Source organism: Tamandua tetradactyla, chromosome 20, assembly GCF_023851605.1.
Source record: "Tamandua tetradactyla isolate mTamTet1 chromosome 20, mTamTet1.pri, whole genome shotgun sequence".
Classification (NCBI taxonomy): domain Eukaryota; kingdom Metazoa; phylum Chordata; class Mammalia; order Pilosa; family Myrmecophagidae; genus Tamandua; species Tamandua tetradactyla.
The window spans coordinates 14,228,234-14,252,028 of NC_135346.1; the positions used below are offsets into that span (position 1 = coordinate 14,228,234).

Here is a 23,795-nt window from a genome sequence, read left to right on the forward strand (position 1 = left end):
AATATCATCACGTAGTTGTGTATTCATCACCATGATCATTTTTTAGAACATTTGTATCACTCTAGAAAAAGAAATAAAGAGAAAAAAGAAAAAAAGTCATTGTTCTAGTTTGCTAGCTGCTGGAATGCAACACACCAGAGACGGATTGGCTTTTAATAAAAGGGGATTTATCTTGTTAGTTCTTCAGAGGAAAGGCAGCTAACTTTCCACCGAGGTTCTTTCTTAAGTGGAAGGCACAGGATGGTCTCTGCTGGTCTTCTCTCCAGGCCTCTGGGTTCCAACAGCTTTCCCTGGGGTGACCTCCTTCTGCATCTCCAAAGGCCTGAGCTGAGCTGCGAGTGCTGAGTTGAGGAATGCGGAGCTGCTTAGGCTGTGCTACGTTGCGGTCTCTCATTTAAGCATCAGCCAATTAAATCAAACGTCTTTCGTTTGCCTCCTAGTCGACTGCACATGTAAATCGGCAACAGATGAGGTTCACATACCATTGGCTCATGTCTGTAGCAACAAAACTAGGTATGCTCACCTGGCCAAGTTGACAACTGAATCTAACCACCACAGTCATACATACCACACACATTACTCCTCCTCTCATTGACCACTAGTGTTTCCATCTACCCAATTTATTTTCCCTTTTGTACCCTCTATTTATTTATTTTTTATCCTTATTTTTTACTCATCTGTCCATACCCTGGATATAAAAAGCATCAGACACAAGTTTCTTACAATCATGCAGTTCATTGTAAACATATCTTTATATCATCGTCTCAAGAATCTAGGCTACTGGAACACAGCTTAACAGTTTCAGGTATTTCCCTCAAGCCACTCCGATACACCATAAACTAAAAAAGGATATCTTTATAATGCATAAGAGTAACCTCCAGGATAACTTCTCGACTCTGTTTGAAATCTCTCAGCCACCGACACTTTATTTTATCTCATTTCTCTCTTTCCCCTTTTGGTCAAGAAAGCTTTCTCAATCTCTTAATGCTGGGCCCCACCTTATCTCAGGATTTCTATCCCACATTGCCAGGGAGATTTACACCCCTGGGAGTCATCTCCTACATAGGAGGGAGGGCACTGAGTTCACCTGTGAAGTTGGCTTACAGAGAGAGGCCACATCTGAGCAACAAAAGAGGTTCTCTGGGGGTGACTCTTAGGCCTAATTTTAAGTAGGCGTAGCCTATCCTTTGCAGGAATAAGTTTCATAGGGGCGAACCCCACAATTGAGAGCTCAGCCTATTGATTTGATTATCCCCACTGCTTGTGAGAATATCACAAATTCTCCAAATGGGGAAGTTGAATATTTCCTCCCTTTTCCCCAGTCTCCCAAGGGGATTTTGCAAGTACTTCTTTATTCACTGCCCAAATCACTCTGGGATTTATTGGGGGTATCACACTAATCTGAACAAACCAACAACACCTCACACCCTATTCAGGATTCTGTGTATTTACAATGTTCAACGGAACTGACCATACAAGTTAAATTAGGAAATGCACTACCCAAAATATAAATTTTGCATCAAATAAACATCTTTCCCTTTAGTCTCGTATGAAAGTTGAAGTTTTAAAATATGGATGATATAATCCTTTACCCAGTCTTCTGATATACCTTAGTCCTATCCAGATCAGTTTCATTCATAATCTCTACTCGAAGTCTGATCACTTTTTCAACTTTTTAAACAGTTCCTGTATGGGTACCGCTGACTTTTTATAGCTTTAGAGTTCTAACCCTTGAGTCTCACTTGTCACATAAATACCTGAAGTTTCTGGGAATGACCATGTTATATGCAAATAGCTCAGTGTCTCAGAATTTAGAATTAGGTTACACATCCTAAATATATGTGACTGCTGTAAGAACTCACAATCTAGGAACCATTACAATAAGCTCCAACCTGATAACCCATGCTCTCAAATTCAGTTCACCACATTTTTATATTATAGTAGTCCATGTGATTGAGGCATGATAATATTTGTATTTTTGTTCCTGACATTTCATCTGACATACAGCTCTTAAAGTTCGTTCACCTAGTTGCATGCCTCACAACTTCATTCCTTCTTGTGGCTGCTCAGTAGTCCATTGTATGTGTACGCCATAGTTCCCCCTTCCATTCCTCAGTTGTTGTGTCCTTAGGCCACCTCCATCCATTGTGAATCATGAACACTGCCACCAGAAACACCAGTGTGCAAATGTCCATTCCTGTCCCACACTCAGTTTCTCCAGGTATATACTGAGCAACGGGGCTGCAGGATCCTATGGCAACCCCACCCCCAGCCTCCCTGCCCTCCAAGGAGCTGCATGATTGCTCTTTCTTGGGTGAAGGTATCCTCTTGTTGATGTCTTAATTTGACGTTTTAATGGCCTTCGAATTGTAACTTGTAATTTAATAAATCCCCTTTATAAAAGCCAATCCATTTGTGGTATATTGCATTCCAGCAGCTTTAGCAAACCGGAACAGTCCCCAACCACTTCCCTCTAAAATAACCACTATTGACAATTTCTTAGATCTCCTTCCAGAACTTCTGAAAGTTGTGCATATATGTATGTGTGTACCTTTTTGATATAATTTTGTTAATTCCTTTTTTTTTTTTTTGCATGGGCAGGCAGTGGGATACGAACATTGGTTATAACTTTTTTAAAACATTTTTTAATTATGAAATATAACATGTATACAAAAAAGCAATACGTTTCAAAGTACATTGTCACAAGTAGTTATAGAACAGATTTCAGAGTTTGGTATGGGTTACAATTCCAAAATTTTAGGTTTTTCCTTATAGCTGCTCCAACACACTGGAGACTAAAAGAAATATCAACACAATGATCCAGCAGTCATACTCATTTGTTAAATCCTATCTTCTCTGTTATAACTCCTCCTTCTCCTTTGATCCCTCTCCCAATCTTTTATGGGTATTTGGGCTATGCCCTTTCTAACTTTTTCATGTTGGGAAGTGGTATCAATAACATGGGATAGGGGGGTCAGGACTTATCTGTCCTAGGAACTCATCTGGAGGTTGTAGGTCTCTAGAAAGTAGTCTTAGTGTGTGAAACTTTCGTAGAATGTCAGATAGAGCCCTAGGTATTTTTTAAGTTTATAACAGGGATGGTTTTGGTTGGGGTTTGGCAAGCTGTGCTAATTAGCACTATCTAACTGAAGCTTGCATAAGAGTAGCCTCCAGAGGCTCCACTCTATTGGATCTCTCTTAATCACTGGTATTTTATTAGTTACATTTCTTTTCCCCTTTTTGGTCAGGAAGACATTGTCGATCCCATGGTGCCAGGGCCAGGCTCATCCCTGGGAGTCATGTTCCACTTTGCTAGGGAGACTTTCACCCCTTAGATGTCATGTCCCAGGTAAGAATATGGAACACTTCATGAATTTGTGTGATGTTCTTTACAGGACCTATGCTAATCTTCTCTGTATTGCTCCAATTTTAGTATATGTGCTGCTGAAACAAGCACTGCTCATAACTTTTATAACAGTATGGACAGTAATTGTTCTAGCTAATAATTTATCCTGGGCAGCTTCCCTCACCAGCATGACAGCTGTACCATAATTTAGTTAACCAGTCCTTAATAAATGGACTTTTTTTTTAGTTACAAAGCTTGCTCAGTGAATATCCTTATATCTTGGTTTAGTTGTGCAAGTATAACTGCAGGAGAAATGCTAGATGTAGAATTTCTGAGTTGGAGAGTTATGCCCATTTAAAATTTTGATAGCTATGTGTGCTGGTTTGAAAGGATGTATGTCCCCTAGAAAAGCCATGTTTTAATTCTAATCCCATTTTGTAAAGGCAGCCATTTCTTCTGATCCCTATTCAGTATTGTATGCCTGAAAATGTAATTAGATCATTTCCCCAGAGATGTGATTTAATCAAGAGTGGTTGTTAAGCTGGATTAAGTAGAGGCATGTCTCCACCCATTTGGGTGGGTCTTTATTAGTTTCTGGAGTCCTATAAAAGAGGAAACATTTTGGGGAAAGAAGGAGATTCAGAGGGAGCAGAGCAGAACAACATAGCCATGTAAAGCAGAGTCCACAAACCAGCGACCTTTGAAGATGAAGAAGGAAAATGCCTCCTGGGGAGCTTCATGAAACAGGAAGCCAGGAGAAGAAGCTAGCAGATGATGCTGTGTTTGCCATGTGCCTTTCCAGATGAGAGAGAAACTCTGAATGTGTTCACCATGTGCCTTCTCACTTGAGAAAGAAACCCTGAACTTCATCAGCCTTCTTGAACCAAGGTGTATTTCCCTGGATGCCTTAGATTGGACATTTCTATAGACTTGTTTTAATTGGGACATTTTCTCAGCCTTGGAACTGTAAACTAGCGACTGATTAAATTCCCCTTTTAAAAAGCCATTCTGTTTCTGGTATGTTGCATTCTGGCAGCTAGCAAACTAGAACACTATGCTACATCAATGTGCATGTTTTAAATTGTCATAAGAATCAACTCAGTAGTTTATAGGAAGGCTGTATCTATACTTTTACTAGCAGAATTTGAGAATGCTTATTTCCCAATACCTTCCTTAACACTGTACTATTAATTTTAAAATGTCTATTAGGTAAAAAAAAAAGAGAAGGATTTAGTTTTTGTACATTCATTTGCATTTCTTCTGTTAATAGTATGAGGTTCTCGTCACAGCTAAAATAGTGCGTTCAGTGTAAACATCTCGTGGAGTGCTTTCCCAGGGCTCTCTGACCCCCCCCCCCCCCCCAGGAGATTGTCTTTTGAAGTTCAAAGATGTGTCCAAGAAAGTGTCCCTGCTGCTGTATGTGCACCTGGTTTGCTTCTGCCTCTGGAACACCCTTCTGGGAAGAGCCCTCTGGCTTTCTGGTAAGGAAACTTCTGGCGTTGTATTTTTACTCAGTGTTGTCATCTTTTCGACCTGACAGTTCCCCCACTCACCCCCACACCCTCCCTGACACTGCTCCCTTCTCTGTTGACTGAGGTCACCAGATAACTTTAGCTCAGGCTGGTTTTGAAGGAAAGGTGGGGACAGGCACTGCCCTGTGCTAGAAGGCAAGTCTTAGGACCCCTTTCTGAAAACTGGATTGGTCTTTGCTGAGCACTTCTCATGAATCAGGCACTGGGCTGGCATGGGTTATTCCGATTAATCTGGGCCGTCATTTTCCAGCTCATAGAGGTTCAGGGTAGCCGAGAAACTTCCCTGGAATCACAAGCAGTCAATAGCAGAGTTTACAGCTGGCTGAATAAACTTTCACTGTTTTTTAAAGGTGTATGGTTACATGTATTGCCATTGTTGTTATTATTATTATTTACACAAATGGGCGCATATGATACATATTGTTCACAGTTTTCACTTAATAATGTGTCTTGCGCATCTTTCCCACATCAGTACACAAGGTTCCAGCTCCTTTCAGACAACTGATTTGTTCCACTGTACGGATGTACTACAATTTATTTAACAAGTACTTTTTTGATGGATGTTTTCAGTTTTTCTTTCTTTCAAACAGTGCTGCAAAGAGGATTATTTTTTGAAGGGTCTCTTTGAGATGAATAGGAGATTTCTGGAGCACATCAATTCCATGCTAGGAATTATTTACCACCTGCTCTTTTTCAGAAGCCTTTGCTGATCTAACCTCTCAGAGCTGCAATCCCTTTCTCCCGAGTCCCACCGCCGTGACCTGTTCCTTCACCTTCTACTTGTCCTCAGCCTGGCACAGAGGAGTTTCTTGCTGGTTTCTGAGCTCTTGAAGTGATGCGCACACTGCTTCTCTATCTTTCCTTTCCTTTTAGTGCTTTCTTGGAGGGGAGGGTGGATTTGTTTTTTACTTTTAATTTAGTTTTGACTTGTTATCAAAGTGATACATTGACATAATTAAAAAGAATTACATATTTATACATTACTTGTTATTAAAGAAGCTCCCCTCTACCCACACACTCACCTACACCCATTTTCTACTTTGAAGCCACCAAATCCAACCCTTTTAATTGACTTTTTAGGTATCTACTTCTAAAACTCTATTGCTACTTATTTTTTCTTTTTTAGCAAATGTTTTTATTGAAGTAAAAAAAACATATCCTAAATGTACTTCTCCACAAAATATTACAAAATGGAATACATCCAGGTAACAGGCCTGTAGGTCAAGAAACAGAGTGCTGCCAGCATTCTAGAAGGGCCTCTCGCCCGAGCCAGCCACCCCCCGCCCCCCAAGCAACCATCCTCATTTCTAACACCGAAGATAAGTTTGGGTTGTTATTGAACCCTTATAAAGGGAATCATGTGGCATGTACTTTTTGTATTGGCATCTTTTAATTCAACATGAGGTTTGAAAGCTCCTCCCGTGTTTTGTGTGTAGTTATAATCGATCTGGTTTCAGTCCCTGAGCCTCATGAGTGAAATCCAGTTTGTCACCTGTTTTTATTGTTGGAAAGATGCTTAATATTATTAGTCACTAGGAATGGAGGTTAAAAACCACGAAGAGATACCACTATACACTTTTTACAACAGTCAACTGAAAAATCCAGGTCTGGAAAGAATGCAGAGGAGCTGGAACTTGCATATTTTGCGATAGAGAATGCCAAATGGGGCAGCCACTTCAGAAAACAATTTGGCAATTGCTTTTCTGTCTTTCTTTCTTTTTTTTTTTTGGCTTAAACAATAGGAATTTATTAGCTCACAGTTTTGAGTCTAAGAGAAAATCTGGATCAAGGTGATGTCAAGGTGATGGTTTCTCCCAGAAGGCTGGTGTTCTGGGGCTGGCCGCTGCCAGCGATCCTTGGGCCTTAGGTTGTCACGTGGCAAGGCACATGGAAGTGCCTCCTGGTGTCTCCCTTCTCTTCTGTGGCTTTCTGTCTGAATTTCAACCTCTTGGAAAGGACTCTGGAAATAAGACTAAGACCCATCTTGATTCAGGTGGGCGACCCCTTAACTGAAGCAGCCTCATCCAAAGGTCGTCCTATCTGGCAGGATAGAAGGATGTGATCAATCCATTTACTAAGGAATCAAGAAAGTCTGTTGCAGCTAACAGGACAGAAATGTAAATAATAGGTGGTGAGACAAGCACTGGTAAAGACAATAACTGGCCCCTTAGAGTAAGGAATGTTCCCGATAGGAATGACGTGAGGGTGCTCACAGGAGACGGGGACTTCATTTATCTGTAACGTTATGAACTATCATCTTCTGTCCAGATTGCTTTGAGACTCAGTGGTCATAGTAATAATTTAACGTTTAAATGGAATGTGTCTAGGACCTGTTCTAGGCATTTTACGATATTGACCGTCTTATGAAGTTTCTGAGTTGGCCATTGTTTACCATCAATCCCTCTTTCTGAAGAGTAAATGAAGGGACAGAAAGTATAAGCAGATTGCCCAAAGTAGCTCATCTAAGCGGGGACAGACCTGACATTGAGATCAAGCAATACAGCTGTCATTACTGAGACAAGAAGAGCCTTCCCATCTTTTCCCTTATTACTGGGTGAGGAGGAACCATGAGAGAAAGCTCCAGGCATGGCTTGGGTGGCCCAGCTATTATTACAATTGGAGGCTGAAATTTTCAAATCCCTCCTTTACATCAATAGAGATGATCTTTTTAATACTTCCTCATCTTTTTTTTTTGTCACCTATTTTTGTAAGTAAAGTTTTATTGGAAAACAGCTATGCTCGTTCATTCATGTACTGTTTTCACACTAGAATAGCAGAGTTGAGTAGTTTGACAGGCACCAGGTGGCCCACAAAGGCTAAAATATTTACCATCTGAACCTTCTGCTAAAAGCTGAGGCTGCCAAAAAGTTGCAGACCACTGCAGGTATTTGTCTTCAAAGTGTGATTTCCAATTTTGCATCACCAGCAAACTTATTAGAAATGTAAATCCTGAGCAGAGTCTTAAACTGCAGCATGCATTTACCTGGAGGGTTTTTTTTAACAGGTTGCTGGGCTCCAGCCCCAGAGCCTCTGATTCAGGAAGTCTGGGGTGGAGCCTGAGATTTTGTGGGTCTAAGAAGTTACCAGGTGACACTAATCTGCTGGGCAGGGACCAGTTTTGGGACTCATGATTAGAGCAGTGTTTCTCATACTTTATTATACACAAGAATCACCTGGAAATCTTGTTTAACTATAGATTCTATTTCAGTATCTCTGGGGTGGGCTTTCAGAGGCTAGAGTTCTAATAAGTTCTTAGGTATTGTAGATGCTGCTGATCCCTGGATAACACTTTGGCTAATAACGCTGAAGAAAATTCCATTTTCATTGAAATAATTGTATTGCCACTTTTCAGTTTTTCAGTTTTAGGCATTATCTGTTGACTTCTCATTGTGGAAGGTGAACATTCAGCTATCTTTTATACCCCATCCAGTCCCCCACTGTCTCAACACATATATATACTCTCTTCCTGTTCCCCCATCTTCCCAGGTGAGTTATATATTTTGATGGATTAATATTCAGTGTTAACATTTTTAGGATTATGTCTGTATTAGTTAGGGTTCTCTAGAGAAACAGAATCAACAGGGAACACTTGCAAATATAAAATTTATGAAAGTGTCTCACGTGACCGTAGGAACGCAGAGTCCAAAATTCACAGGGCAGGCTGCAAAGCCGATGACTCCAATGGATGGCCTGGATGAACTCCACAGGAGAGGCTCACCAGCCAAAGCAGGAATGGAACCTGTCTCCTCTGAGTCCTCCTTAAAAAGCTTCCCATGATTGCATTTAGCATCACTAATTGCAGAAGACACTCCCCTTTGGCTGATTACAAATGGAATCAGCTGTGGATGTAGCTGACGTGATCATGACCTAATCCTATGAAATGTCCTCATTGCAACAGACAGGCCAGTGCTTGCCCAATCAGATGAACAGGTACCACAACTTGGCCAAGTTGACACCTGTCCCTAACCATGACAATGTCCAATTGAACGATGCATATTTTCCCTTTACTACACAGTTAATACTTTTTGATCTCGTTGTGCTTATTTGGTTAGTTTTCTATGCATTTATTACTAATTTGTATCTACTCTATCCACTCCACTAGCTGGGTAAATCTCCTCTCAGTATGTTCAGACATATTAAGTATTTTATCAGATTTGTCTTCCTGAGAAAGTCCTTCCTGGAGCCTCATGATTTGTCCCCATTTGGACTGGTTGTCCTCTATGCTTGGCATACCTTTGTCACCCTGAGATTTTCCTTCACCCTTATCCAGGGAACCAGCTTCACCTGTCTTCTGAGTAGGAACTCCTGTTTCCTTTCTTCCATGTCTTTCTCCTTCTTGGTTTTTTCCCCTCATTTGGAAGAGTACATTCTTTGATGGCTTCCTGAGAAGCGCCACATATTGGAGGTAAAAAAAATTAAAGCCTGGTATGTGTTATTAAGTCTTTGTTCTCCCTTCACATTTAATTTTATAGTTTAGCTAGGTATAGAATTGTAGTTTGGGAATAATCTTCCATCAGAATTTTGAATGCTTTGTCCCTTACCTTCTATATTCTGATGTTGCTATGGAAAATTCTGATGCCACTTTGATTTTTCAGCTTTTGTATGAAACCTGTTCTTGTCTCTCTGGAGGCTTTTAGCAACTTTTTGTTTCTGCTGTTCTGAAATATCATGCTGCTATTTGTTACAGTTTTGGCACAATTCTATTTTCTTTCATTTGCTATTCACTTAGTGGGCTAGTCAATCTGGAAATTCAAGTCCTTCAGTTTTAGGAAAGTTATCCAATGATTATTTTGTGACTTCCTATTATCCTTTCTCTCTATTTTCTTTCTTTTGATTTTTGAACTCTTATGCGTTAGATTGCAAAAACGGCCTCTTTCTTGTATGCGTGTCCTTTGCCGTGTGACTTTGTGGTCCACTTCTCAGATTCTTGGCTCTGCTGTGAGGCTGACTTCAGCCAGTGGGAGGTGGGTAACATGACACCAGAAGAGGACAGGGAGCCACCTGTGTGACTGAACTTGCTTGCTTTGCCTGCCGCCATCTCCGTGAGGACTTCCAAAGGTTAGCCCACTCTTCCCAGGGGAGCATGAGGGACATTGGAACAGAGCCGACCTTCAGCTGACATCAGCATTCACTCCAGATGCCAACGAATATATGCTACTGTTGTATGCATTGGGGTATTGTTGTATTTGTGTAGCACTGTTGTGGCAGTAACTGATAGTCTGATTACTTGGATGTTGGACCTCATAGGGTAGTCCTCTAATTTTCTTTCTGTTCTTCTTTCTGGGGGATTCCTTCAGTATTATCCTTTATCCCATCTATTGAGCTTTTCAATTCTGCTGTCATATTTTCAATTTCCAGGAACTCTTTTTGGTTCTCGGCATGTTGCTGCTGCTTTATAGCATCCTTCCATTTCATGGAAGTGGTATCTTTTATTATTATTATTTTTTGGAAGCGGTATCTTTTGCGTTAACTATTATTCTTAAAAGTTTTTCTCACCTTGCATAATCTCTTTCCTCCAAGTTGTTTTATTCTGTTTATTTTCCCTCTATCATATTAGAGAATTTCCTCTAATGTCTGGTAATCCTTGCATGCCCATTTATATTCACTGAAAAGCTGGTTGGAACCTGTGTGGGTATATTGTTCACAGAGCAGCGGTCTCTGGGGGGAATTCTGACTCTGTCTCTAGGTCTGGCTAGGTGACCTGGAGAGGCCCCTCAGGCTGCTGCCTCAAGGACATCCTCCTGGCTGCCAGCATTCCGAGATGTGATAGGGAGGGGCTGGGGAATGGCAAGAGGGATCTTAACATTCAGAAAGGAAATTTTCACTTAGAGGCCCTGTTTTCAGTATGGTGCCCCTGTCCTCAGTTGTGCTTGGGGTCCCCCAAACCAGAATCTCTCTGTTTAACCCTTTGCAGAAAATAATCCTCCAGTGTTCTGCCAGCAGGGAGAGGGCAGTCAGGTGGCTGTGAGGAATTGGAGAGGGGAGCTGTGTGCATCTAAAAGCTGATTATGAGGGCTTTCAGCCAGCTCTCCTGCTCTCAGTCCCACCTTTCACAGGTCCCTGGTGCCTCTAATTCCTAAGGCTTTGTGTAATGCTGTGGTGAGCATCAGGTAACTTTTTTGACTTTCTTCACTGCTGATTTAGGATTTAGTCTTAGGACTGTTAAGTCAGTTCCTCTCCTCCACCTGCTTTCTAGTCTCCAAAATTTTGCTGTTGTTTCCTCTCCTATTCTTCCTATCCTTGTGGATTTAGGTCTTTTTTCTTCTCACAGAGTGCTTTATTTTAATAGTATGTCTTTATTGCTTCTTTGATAATGCATGATCATTATAGAAAATTAAAACAATCTGCAGCAGGTGAACCTTCCTTATAACCTGCCTGTTCCAAAGCTACTTTTAAGCATTTATCCTTTCAGATATTTTTGCCTATATAAATTATATGCATATGTTGTGGCTTGGAGTTATGTACTCCAGAAAACCATGTTCTTAATCTTACTCTGTCCCTGTGGATGTCAGCCCATTGTAAATGGACCTTTTGAAGATGTTATTTTTAGTTGTGCGCCCAGCTGAATCAGGATGGGTCTTCATCCTATTACTGGAAGCTTTATGGAGAAGACCATAGGTCAAAAAAGCCACAGAGAAAGAAGCTGGAAGTCAACATGGCCCAGAAGAAAAAGGAGAAGATGCCACGATGTGCACTGCCCTGTGAAGAAAAGGCCAAGGAGCTAAGGATCGCTGGCAGCCAGTCCTCCACTGCTACGGTCTCCAGGAGGAAGGTATCGCCTCGCTGATGTCTGGACTTTGGCCATATCTTAGCCTCAAACCATGAGCCAATAAACTCCTGTTGTTAAGCGAACCCATTGTACGGTATTTGTTTTAGCAGCCAGGAAACTAAACATGTGTATGCTAAAATAAATACTCATATAATAAGCAAGCATACTCTACTCACTCTACTCTTTGGTACTATACTAAACCATTCTGTAATCAGCTTTTGTTCCCAACACTAAATCTTGGACATCTTTCAGTCATAGATAAGGAGCTACTGTGTTCTTTTTAACAAGTTGCATGGTACTCTGTTATAATTTATACATCCATTCCCTTATTGATGGACATTTAGGATGCTTCCAATTTTTTGTTCTTGTAAAGAGTGATACTATGAATCTCAGTGTCCCACATCTTTGCGTGCCTTGTCTCCTTAGGCATTTCCTGGAGGTGGGATTGCTGGCTGTATGCACACATCTAGATATTGGTAGATGGTGCCAGGTTGTGCCCTAGAGAGCTGTGCCAATTTGTACTCTGCTTCCTGGTATATGAAAGGGCTTTTTTCCTTGCCTCTTTCGTCTGCTCCTGTTTTTATCATTCTTTTTCGTTCTTCCCAGATTGTTGGGTGAAAAACAGAATCTTATTGCTCTTTTGATTAGCATTTCTCTGAGTAGTGAGGCTGAGCTTGTGTGTGTGTGTGTGTGCACAGCCATCCTGAGTCCCTGGTGAACGGCTTGTTTCCCATGGGGTGTTTCCTCTCTCTCTGCCTGCGTGTTGTGGGACCCAGGAAACATGGGCTGGCAGGGTGCGTGGGCTGTGGGGCGAGGCCTGGCCCTGGGGGGTGGAGGTGGAGGGTGGGGTGCAGACACTAGTGTGAACCCTCACGCCTTTGTTGACTTTCTGACACAAAGTCACCGAATTTCTTTTCTTTTTTTCTTAGTGAAGTTGTAGGTTTACAGCACAATCATGCATAACATACGAGGCTTCCCATACACCATCCTATTGTTGGCACCTTGCAATGCCTTGGCACATTTGTTCCAATTGGTGAAAACACATTTTTATAATTATGCTATTAACTAAAGTCCAACTTAGGGTTCACTGTGTTGTGCAGTTCCATGTATTAAAAATTTTTTTAATTCTAGTAACATATGTGCAACCTAAAATTTCCCAGTTTAACCACATTCAGATAGGTAATTCAGGGCTGTTAAATGTTGTGCTGCCATCACCACCCCCTCTTACCCAAACTTTTCCATCGTCCCAAAGAGAAGCTGTACAGGTCCAGCCTTAGCTCCCCCCCGCCCCTCCCCTGGTCACCTGTGCTGATGGAGGGGGCTGGGCACAGCCCTGTCACCCCTCTGCACCAGCCTGGAGCTGCAGCGTGGCCCTCTGGGCGCTTGACATCAGCCTGTGCACACGGCCTGTCCGCCTCTGAGACCTGCTCCGTGATTCTGGCCCAGCCAGAGCTTTGGCATCCACAGGGTTTACATTCCTGAAGAGGTTGCCTTTTTCTTTTCTTTTTAAAATGTGAAATACAAGACATGCAGAAAATGTTCCGTTTAACAAATTATTGTAAAGCAAACACCGGTGTAACCACCATCCCAGGAGCTGGTTGACTTTTAATGATCCTAAGGCAGCGGAGGTGGCGCTCTGCCCCTTGGCAGATTCCCCTCTAGTCCACCCCAGGTCTTGGGGCCAGTGGGCCGCTTTCGTCATGGGCATGAAGGGTTCCTCCAGAGGGGGAATCCCTGGGTGGGGTGCTGGGGTCTGGTCCGGGGGCAATTGTGCCTGTGCCTTGTGCTTTGTCTCTGAGTCCCACTTCACTGGCCTCTGCCCTGACAGACCCAGGAGCATTCAGGCCTGAGGAATTCTGGTGGAACCCCTGGGATCAGGGGAAGTCCAGAAAAAGCATGTCACTCTGGGACAGTCCTAAACGTCAGGGTCAGCTTGGTTTGGGGTGTAGAACTAGCCACTGAGGTGTTCACCCATCATGGGAGAGCTCGGCCCCCTGGCCCCACCTGGCTGTGGGGGGCAGGAGGAAACGGGGTAAGGCCGCGTCGTGTTGGCACACCCTCCAGCACTCAGGAGGGTTTGGGGCATGACTCTCTTCCTGGTGGGAGATTTTTCTCATGGACTGGGCTGCGATGGGAGCAGCTAAGGGAAGACTCTCTCTGGTTTGGGGCTCGGCTGAGAGAACATTCCTGTCCCTGGAGGCCCCCTCCCATCAGCATGAGGAAGGCACCCCTTTGCGCCAGCCTTGGGGTGCTTCCCCCCGCTGGGTTGTCGTCCGCCACTGACCAGCCCCCAAGTGGGAGGCTCAGGCCATTAAATTTAGAGCAGCACCGACACCCAGGAGAAGGGGCTTCAGCCCCTCACACCCACCGACCTGCCTCCACTTCCTTCCCTATCTAGCTCCTCCTCCCCTTGTGCAGCCCACGTGGAGATTCTGCCACCTGCCAGGCCCTGCGCCAGACCCCTGGTGATGCTGAGGGACCAGTGCAGAGCGGTGCTGTCCAGGAGAGCTTTCCATGAGGATGGGAATGTTCTATGTGCTGCTGGCTGGGGCAGGGAGGAAGATGGGGAGGCTGTGGGAGCCTGCTGCTCTCTGCATGGCGTCGCAGTGGTTGGGGAGAGCTTCCTTCAGGAAATCAGAGACTATGAGTTGGGTGTGGGGGTCAGGAAGAGTGAGGAAGGCAGAAAGAACAGCATGTGCAAAGGTTGGTGATGAGAGAGACAGGCATGGTCCAGGGTGGGAGGAGAGTAAAGGAAGAGTGATGAGAGGATGCTGGGGAGGTGGGGGTCCCACCTGGCTGGCAGAGCCTGGGAGTACACTAGTGACTATCATGATGTGGTCCGGGTTGCATTTAAAGATCACCCTGGTAGCTTTGTGGAGGGAGAATGGTCTGGGTGGGGGAGAATAGTTAGGACCTTTTTGTGGTTATATTGGTGGACAGTGGCCTTTATGGCACGGAGGACACAGAGGTGGAATTGGCAGGGCCTCTGCTGAAGTGCTGGTTGAGAGAGGAAGGAGGAGGTGCCCGGCGCTTGTGAGGCTGAGTAATGGAGGAGCCGTCCTTGGAGTTGGGGAAGGTCAATAAGAGCAGGCCTGGAGGGGAAGAGATGCATTTGGTTTGGGTGAGTTGCATTTGAGGTTCCTGAGGGTCACCCAGTAGGAGATTTGTATGGCGGCGTCTGGATAGAAGAGGGGTCTGAGCTGGGGAGAGAGCTAGGGGAGTCCCCCACCCCCTCACATGCCTGTTGGTCTCTGACTTGTTCCGCTAAGCTGTTACTCTTGAGTTGCCCCGGATCAGCCCAGCCTGGGAAATGGGTCATCCTGACCAGAATGCTGCCACAGCTCTCCCAGGCCTACCTGTGGTGTGTGTATGTATACACGTGCCCATACCTGTCTGTGTGTATGCATTGAGGGCTTTTGTGAATCCCCAGTCGGCAGTTAGGATAGAGGAGGCTGGGTGTGGAGCAGGGAGGAATAAGCAGAGGCAGGTAGAATATGCCCCGGAAAGATGAATTTTGCCGTTTGGGGGTAAGCTCACCCTGCAGACACCAGCTGATCCAGGCGACTCTGGGTGCTAGATGATAGGAGAAGAATTGTCCTAGCCCTTCAGTTCTACCTCCTGACTGATTGTGCGACAGACTCATTTCTCTTGGGGATTATGTGTAGCCTGTCAGCCTGTGGCTTGCCTAATTACATTGGTGCCCCTCTGGGGGACCAGAACTTTGGAGTGCAGGCTGAAATTTAGTCCATGCCAAATCCAATTTAAGCTCTTTTTGGTATGGCTGGTATTTGAGGATCTTAGAGGTGTGTGCCAGCTTAGCTGTCCCCCCAATGCCAAACCCTAATTTCTGGCTCCACCTTTTGGCAGGGGAGGAGGTTCCGTGCATCCATTGGCTGCTCAAGGTATAAACATTGGCCATGTTAGGTCATATGATGCCTGGCAAGCACGCTTTATTGAGTCCCTTGGACAGGGCTCTGGGCTGAGAATTTAGAATCATGTTGTCCTTATCCCCAGCAGTGCCCATCTGGACCAGCTCCCTGTGACAGTGAGAACCCAGCCTACAGCATGGGGCTATAGGTGGTCAGTCATCTTGGTCTGTGGCCTTATGCTGGGGCACCTGCCATGGCCACCCACTTGGCCATGTGCATAGTAGTAGGGCCAGGAGAGAAAGCAAGGCTGTCTCAGGGGGCCTAGTCTGAGATCAGGCTTGGGCATTTGTGCTTTCCTGTCCTGACCTCCATCAGCAGATGGAGCGCCAGCTCTGTGCCCTGCCTCTGCAATCTCTCCCACAGGTGCCTGCTCCTCTCCACAGGAACCGCTGCCATTGGCTCCGGCCTTCACCATCTCACATGTGTCTCTCGTGACTTTTCCTGCCTTCTCTGATCCCTCCGACCCTTCTTGGCAGCCTGACCTGATCTTGTGACTCTTACCTTTGACCCCTTTGCAGATTCTGTTTCTTTTGCCTGGAATTCTCCCCTCTCTCTGCCCCACTACCCTTTGTGTAGCCAATTTCTAGTGGTAAGCGCATAATAGGTGTTCGTACATTTCTTGAATGAATAAATGTAGATAAATGTTGAGTAAATCCTTTTGAGCTCAGCTGATTGCTGTTTCATAAGGAAACCTTTACTCACTCCCCTTCATATTTTACATGGCACCTATGCACTGTGTTTGTAATTATAAGTATGTGTTCATTTTGCAAGATTTCCCCCAAATCTGGGGGTCAGGAGCCATAACAGGCTAAATTTGTATTCTTAAATTGTCTGGATCAGCATCCTCCATGTGCTGGATGTCAGCAAATATTGTGGGATTGGATTGAGTAACATCATCTTTCCATACTGAGAAGGGTCAGTGAAACTCTATGAGAGACTTCTCTTCAGATCCTTCTCTGTAATTTGGATTTTTCGAATGGTGATAAGACCTTGTATCCTGGTTTCTAGCCTCGGGTGGCTTAGAGGGGGAGGTGGCTGTTGAATGAGCCCTGGTGGATGGGAAGGGTTTGGTCTTGCAAAGATAAAAGCAGGTAAAGTCATTTCAGGCAGAAAAAAAGTCTTGAGCTAATGGGAGATGGGGTGAGATACATTTTTCTAAAACTCAACCAGCCATTCACCATCCCAGCAACCAACGTTGCAACTACCACGACTCTGTAGTCTGACTTGAAGCTTCTTTCCTGAGTGGGATCCTGCTTGGTCACCCTTCCTCGTTTTCTGCTACTTCTCACCTCCAAGACTTTGTCATATGGGCATCCCTGCCTCACATGCTGTTTCTCAGGAGACATGCCCTGGGAGCCTTAGCTGTACCAGCTTACATCATGTTGTGATCATTAGCACCAGCACACTTTGCACCTTTCATAACCATCTTTAGTTGCATGTATCTTGTGTTCCTCCAGCGACTTCATGCTTCATCCTTCTGCACAACATGCTTTAGTTGTCTATTTGTGTGTCTATTGTGTGCTTGTCACTGCTAGGGTGCTGAAGACACGACCTCTGCCCCCATGATTTCCATGGTCTACACAAGGAGTCGAGATGTGGGAGAAGTGCCTCCTCATGGTATTGTACAGGAACAAAGTACCAAGTGCTCATGGATAAGGCTCCTCCCAGCAGCTCAGCAGAGGGGCAGGCAGTCACTGCTCCTGTCTGGGAGCGCCAGCAAGCCTTCACGAAATATGAAGCCTATGGGAAGGGACTTGGTCCTGCAAAGTTGGTGTAGAGAAGACTTCGAAACAGAAGGCTTGTCTTGAGCAAATTTAAGAAGAAAAGAAAGTGGAGGCTTGTAGAGGGACCAGGGAGGAGTTCAGTGTAAAAGACGACTATATCTAGAAAAATCAGGTAAGGGGTGGGTTGTGGAAGGTTGGAACTCTCACCTCTAAGGATGGAGAACTCTTGCTGGTATTGAGCAGTGAGATGTGGTGCTGTTTTTTGATAAGTCAACATAGCAAAATTAAAGAAAGGTGATCAGGCACCCCAGGTAGGGAGTGGAGTGGAGAGAGGGGGCTGGGGAGAGGCAGGCAGGGACGTTCTAGGAGTTGAGGAGGGTGGCACTGAAGACCAGCCTGTCCTCTGGGTTCTCTAGTGATGCAGGTGAACCTCAAGTTCACAGTGACTTTAGATGAGCTGTCACAGGGTTGAAGGTCATGGGGACCTCCTGAGAAGATGGGAGGCTGCCACTCAGTCTGTCTGCACATAGTGTCCAAGCTGGGGTTGGAGCGTTCACATTTTACTTAAAACATTTTTGTATCACTTGAAATTTGTACAAATATCCATAGTACTAATTAAAGTGATAAAAATTGTGTTTTAATTCAAACTAAGATAGAAGACAGGGTGTTTTACGTAAGTTGGGTGGTGATGAATTCTTGGGGGCTAAGCACCAAGAAATGGCTCCAAACTGTACAGTGGGTCAGGGATATGTGGTTGCAGTGTGAGACCAGGTGTCTTTAGAAAACCATAGTGCACAGTCAACGCCTGGTTAGAAAAGATATGTCAGGTTATTGATAACAAGACAAACTGTCATTGTGGATTAAAACAGTTTTGTGATCCAAGGGTAATAATGATTTCTTGGAGCATTTGCTAATCTTTTAAAATTTTACCAACGTGAAACAAATCAACTGCTTGGGACTGGCTTGCTTGAAGGTGATTTATTTATTTATTCATTCATTATTTTAATTGATATTTATTGACATCAACCTCTGCAGAACATATGCCAGAAGCAATGTAACAAGACATGAGCTTGAAAGGTTTCAGTTCTTACACCTGTGTGGATTAGGATGCTGTAGTTCCTGGTGGATGAAAAGCAGCTCATAGTGAAGGTATATTATGTTACTTATTGCCAGATTAATGTAAAAAACATAATGCAATTTATAAAGAAAAGTCATAGGCATGTGGCATTTTGTGGGGCTCCCCACGGCCACAGGTTTTGGGTTCACGTATATAGAGATAGGCAGGGGATGAGGATGTGGGAAGATGTGGGGAGGAAGGGGCAGGTGAGGAGCCAGCACGTGCTGTCCTTGGGCTGTGGGCCTCACTGATGCCATTCTGAGGTCCCTGGGCACTGGTTAAGCATGCAGACTCTGGGGACCACAGTTTTAACTGGTCATCTGCCCAGGTGGCACTGAAGAGCAGTGGATCACCTGGAGAATTGAGCCCCAATCTTGCATCTTCCCAAGACACTGGGGAGGGCATGGGTCCTGTCCGTTTCAGGGCCACTCTGGATCTGTCCATTTGGCAGGACAGAGTTTTCAGGCACCTCCATTCAGTCCCACAGCTACTCCCTCAGCATCGAGTGTCCTAGGGGACACATACCAGGAGACTGGGGATCAAAGGCAGGCTTGTGAGGCCTGGACAGGAGTCTGTGAATGTGGTAGACTGGGCGGGTGGAATGTCTCCTAGAGCAGGGGTCCTTGAAGGAATGGAAAAATCCTGTGAGCCAAAGGTACCACGCAGGGAGGGGCAAGGCCTTGTTCTGAGTTCCAGACAGACAGAGAGGCCCCCTGCTTGCTCCTTGCTGCTGTTTCAGGACTCTGCTTGGGGGCAGGAGAGTCTGTATTTCTACCACCTGGTACCCCTCATCCATCCCAGGCCTTGAACAGAGGGTATGCAGGAAGGTTCTGTGATGTGAGAGTTGGGGAGGGCTTGAGAAACTGTTCTTCCTACCATCTCAGTTTACAGACGGGTAAGCCAAGGTCCAAAGAGGAGAGATGACCCACGGGGAAGATGGGCTTTATGGTCAGAAAGAGGTGGGTCATCTCAACCTCCGCCCGCTCACCTGTTACCTTTATTACCTTGAACAAATCATATAGCCTCTCTGTTTTGGTTTGCTAAAGCTACTGGAAGGCAATATACCAGAAATAGGTTGCATTTTACAGTGGGGATTTATTAACCTACAAATGTACGGTTCTCAGGCTGTGGAAATGTCCAACACATGGCATTACCAGGATGATACCTGGACTTTGAAGATAGGCTGCTGGCATCCAGGACACCTCTGTCACATGGGAAGGCACATGGTTGGTATCTCCTGGTCCTTCAACTCCCGGGTTTCCTTGCTTTCAGCTTCTGGTTCCAGTGGCTTCCTCTCTGAGCTTTTGTGGGTCCTCTCTTTGCTTCTCTGGGGCCTTTCTCTATGAGCTTCTCTTAATTTCATCTCTTAGATTCTGTGTTCTATTCTCCTTAAATGAGGTGGGTCACACCTCAGTTGAAAAAACCTAATCAAAGAGGTCCCGCCCACAATAGGTTTATACCTGTAGGAATGGAGTAACAGCATGCAGCCTTTTCTGGGGTACACAGCTTCAAACTACCATGCTCTCTATGCCTCACTCGCCTCACTTGTAAGATGTAGCTACTAATACCCATGTCTTAGGGTTGTTATGGGGCTTCAGCATGACTTTTGCCAGAGCCTGGTACCCAGTAGGCACTGGCATTCTTGACACCCAGGGCCTGGGTCGGGGGTGGGCCAGGCCGAGATGGGATCCCTGAGCCCCAGCACAGCTTCCTCCTCTGTGCTGCATGCTGCTGGGGCCCTCAGATGGCCTGCAGCCGGCTTAGGGCCTTGCTCCAGCTGTGACAGTTGGGATTGGGATGCGGGGCAGTGAATGGGCTCTGTTTGCTAACTTTGTATATTGCTTAATAAGGAAAACACAGCTTGTCCTGGCAAACAGTGGATCTGGCCATATATGGGGAAAAGGAGTAACTGGGATACAGTCAAGGACTCAATTCTGATCTCTTCTTTTGTAAAGTAGAATCACAGACAATATATGGAGTTGCCACTCTTCTTTGTCCCGTTTGGTTATGGAGGAATTTCTGGTTGTAAATAGGCCTGGCCACAGTGTGAGCTTGAAAATGGCTGGAAACAGTCTGGGGAGCAAATGCTTTCTGCGCCTGAAAGAACATGGCATAGAGGAAAGGTCCCGTGATATAGGGACAGGTGACTGTTTTGCAGCCATGAAGAATGGGTGGAGGCCTTCTCTGCTGGGTGTGCCCCAGGCGGAGCACCAGGACCAGTGGGCTGAGGTGGCTTTGGGATTGCAGCGCCTGACCAATTCCAAATCTGGCACCTCCTGGCCTCTCTGCAGGGGGCACTGCTGACCATGTGTGCCCTCTTTCCTCCAACTCTCTGCTCCCTGACGTTGGTGTGGTGTCCGCATCACTCCGTTCCTTTCACCATCACTTACTCATTAAGTCATTAATTAATTCATGTACATGTTGAGTGTGCACCGTGGGAGGCTCCTGATTGCCTCCTGCCCCTCTTTCCTCCTTGCTGGTAGCTTGGCCTCCTCTGGCTGCTCCTTGCACAAGGTTCTTGTCCCTGGCCCTTTTCATTTTTCCCTCTGCACACTCTCCCATCTACTCTTAGCCTTGATTTCTGTGGTGTAGCAATTAAGAGGGGCCAGTCTGCTTGGATGCAGTCCTGGCTCTACCACTTATTAGCTGTGTGACCTTAGGCAGGTTGCCTAACCTCTGTGACTCCGTTTCTGTAAGCTGAGGATGATAATGGTGCCTACCTCTAGGGTGGTATGAGGGCTGATGAGTTAATCCATGTAAAGTTTGTAGAACAATGCCTGTAGAAGTTCAGCCCTTGGAAAGCATAGACCACTCTTCCTCTTTGCTAAGGATTCTCCATTCTCTCATTAGATGAGAGCTGTCTCCTGAGAGCTGCCCACTGAGCACCCTTCCTTCTTTCATTCAGTTCAGGCTGAGCTCCTACTGTGTGCCATCTATGCTTGGCCCTCAACTCAAGGGATATGGAGTTGAGGAAGACATAGTCCAGGTTATAAGATATCCCAAGCCTTGTGGCAGCATGAGTCCTGCCAGGTAGCTGACACTCAGCAGGCCCAGACTCAAGCTGTTGGTCTCTGCCCACATCCTCTTATCCCAGGTCTCCTGCCCCTCCCATGGGGGCCAATGAGGCCAAGGGGCAAGAAAAGCCCAGGCTTCCAGCCTGGGTAAATGGTGCCACCCATGCTGCTTCTGCAGTATTTCCTGATTCTGTGGCCTCTTCTCCATGGTCACAGTCTGGCCTGGTTCTGGCCTCACCACTGCTCCCAGGTGGTCTCGCTGCAGAAGACTTTCCCCCTCCTCTCATTCATTTTATGGCCTCACAGGCCACAATCAGACCAGGCCTGTGTCAAGCTCCTCAAAGGTTTCCATTCCCTGCCACCAGGGTTGGCACTTCTGTATAATTGGGCCTTGTGCCCCACAGCCCCATTCTCAGGTGCTGGGGCCTGCCCCTTCTCTGAACCTCTAGCAGGGTTTGAAGGAGTTCTCTTCTGTTGGGCTGGCCTCCCAGGAGGTGAGGCATTGGGGCAGCGGTGGGGATGGTCCTTCAGCTGCCCTTCACCACCTTCTGTGGTGGATGGACACCAGCCCTGTGATCTCCCTCCCCCACGTCTGCTGAAAAATCTAGCCCCAGGGGGTCCTAGAGTAACTGAGTGGCCTCAGCTGAGGAGGCAGGGTGGCCAGGGCCTAGGCTTCCCAGGAGCACAGGGCTGAGCCATCCTTCTTGGCCTGGCCCCAGACACCCCAATCCAAGCAGAATCAGTAAAGGGTCGTCTTGAGTCTGGGGTTACCCAGGTGTGTCCTTTCTCCCTCCTGCAGCCTCTCCCCATCAATGGTCCTGCCTGAGCCTGAATGGACTCAGCCCTCTGGCAGCAGGGACCTCTTCTCAGACTTGTCCCGTGGCTTTTTCTGGTTTCTGAAATTGACTTTGCCTGTTTGCCAGAGTGGAGCTTTAAACCTTCCTGAAACTGTCCTTGGCCCCTTCTCGCAGGAAGCCACTCTAATCTCCAGTTGTCCGGAGAACTCCTCTCTGGGAGACCTCTCTCCCCACAGGGCTGCACAGAGCACCAGCTCCTGAGTCCTGCTGCCCTGGGGACTGCCTCCTAGGGGGGTGGTGGGTATGTGCATTTTCTACCTGGGGTTCCATTTTAACTTTAGTTTGAGTAGAGATTTCTGCTGCTAAGACTTTCTTTAAGGAAGGCTCAGAACCCCTGGGATAATCAGTCTGCTCTCTCCATTCGCTTGGGCCCAACTCTACCAGATTCTTCTATGCCCTGGGTTTCTTACCCTGCCTTCTCCCTGACCTGTGGCTCCCCTGGTGCTGAGGCCTATGGGCTGGGTAACCCCCACCTGTCTGCATGACATAGTAACCTCTGAGCTAAAGCCTGGACTCAGGTGGCCTGTAGACCTGAGGCCTGGCCAACCCAGCATGTGGACCCTGTGTGTGGCCAGCCAGAGTAGGGGTCCTGGGCGAGGCTCTGCCCATGGGTTGGCTCAGCCCCTAAGCCACTGTATCCCACCCAGCTGCTCGGCCCTTAGTGCTTACCCTGCTTCCCTGGGGGTTCTTCCTGCTTGAGGTGCTGGGGCAAAGCCACAGGACAGCCACCCCTTTGCCTCCTCAGCCTGGGGAGGGCAGGCAGCTGGGGAGTGATTCAGAATGGAGCTTGTCCACTCTGGGCGTGTGCAGCCTCTTCTCTGGATTGGGTCTCCAGGGCTCAGTGGATGCCCCCTTGCTGTCATCCCATCCCTCACACAGTGGGCAAAGTTGAGCCTTTCCATTGTTTTCCAAGAATCATGCTCAAACATGTCTTCCTCTGCTGAATTCCTTCTTGCTACTGCTCGCGTGGTACCTGCTGATGGGGCTGTGGGCCTCCTGGCTCTCTGTCTTTCTTGGACAGCAGCGGTTAAAAGCACAGGCTTGGAGGGTGGAGTCTGGACATGAATCCCACTTTATTGGCTGTGACTTTGGGCAGGTGACTTGACTTCTCTAAATGTAAATCTCCTTATCCATTTAATAGGGGTACTGACTGTGCACCTGGCTCAGTGTGAATATTCAGGGGGTTGTGGGATGGTGGTGATGGTGGTTCCTGTGTACCTGCCACCTCCCCTTTGGTGCCCACCATCTGTGCTGCCTGTTGTGTGTTCAAAGCATTGGGTGATGGAAAGCAGTCTCCTTAGGGGAGCCCAGATCTGAATCCACTCTCAGTGCATTTATGGATTTTTCTCCTGTTGTGTGGCTCTGCTTATATTCCTGGTTGTAAAAGTGTTTTCATAGTAAGTATTAATCATTGAGTTCCAACTATATTTCAGGTACTTCCAACATCCTATAAGGTGTAGGCACAATGATCCCAATGCAAGCATGACTAGGAAGAATAAATGACTTA

General features: G+C 46.1%; 1 long non-coding RNA gene and 1 other non-coding gene across 2 annotated transcripts in view; one reads left to right on the top strand and one right to left on the bottom strand.

The window, feature by feature from the left end:
• LOC143664979 (uncharacterized) overlaps nt 1-23,795 on the top strand; it is a 420,148-nt gene that overhangs the window by 44,249 nt on the left and 352,104 nt on the right. The window lies entirely within an intron of this gene.
• On the bottom strand, nt 3,352-3,457 carry LOC143665051 (U6 spliceosomal RNA). Its single transcript, XR_013166727.1, has one exon. It is a non-coding gene; the product is annotated as a U6 spliceosomal RNA (small nuclear RNA).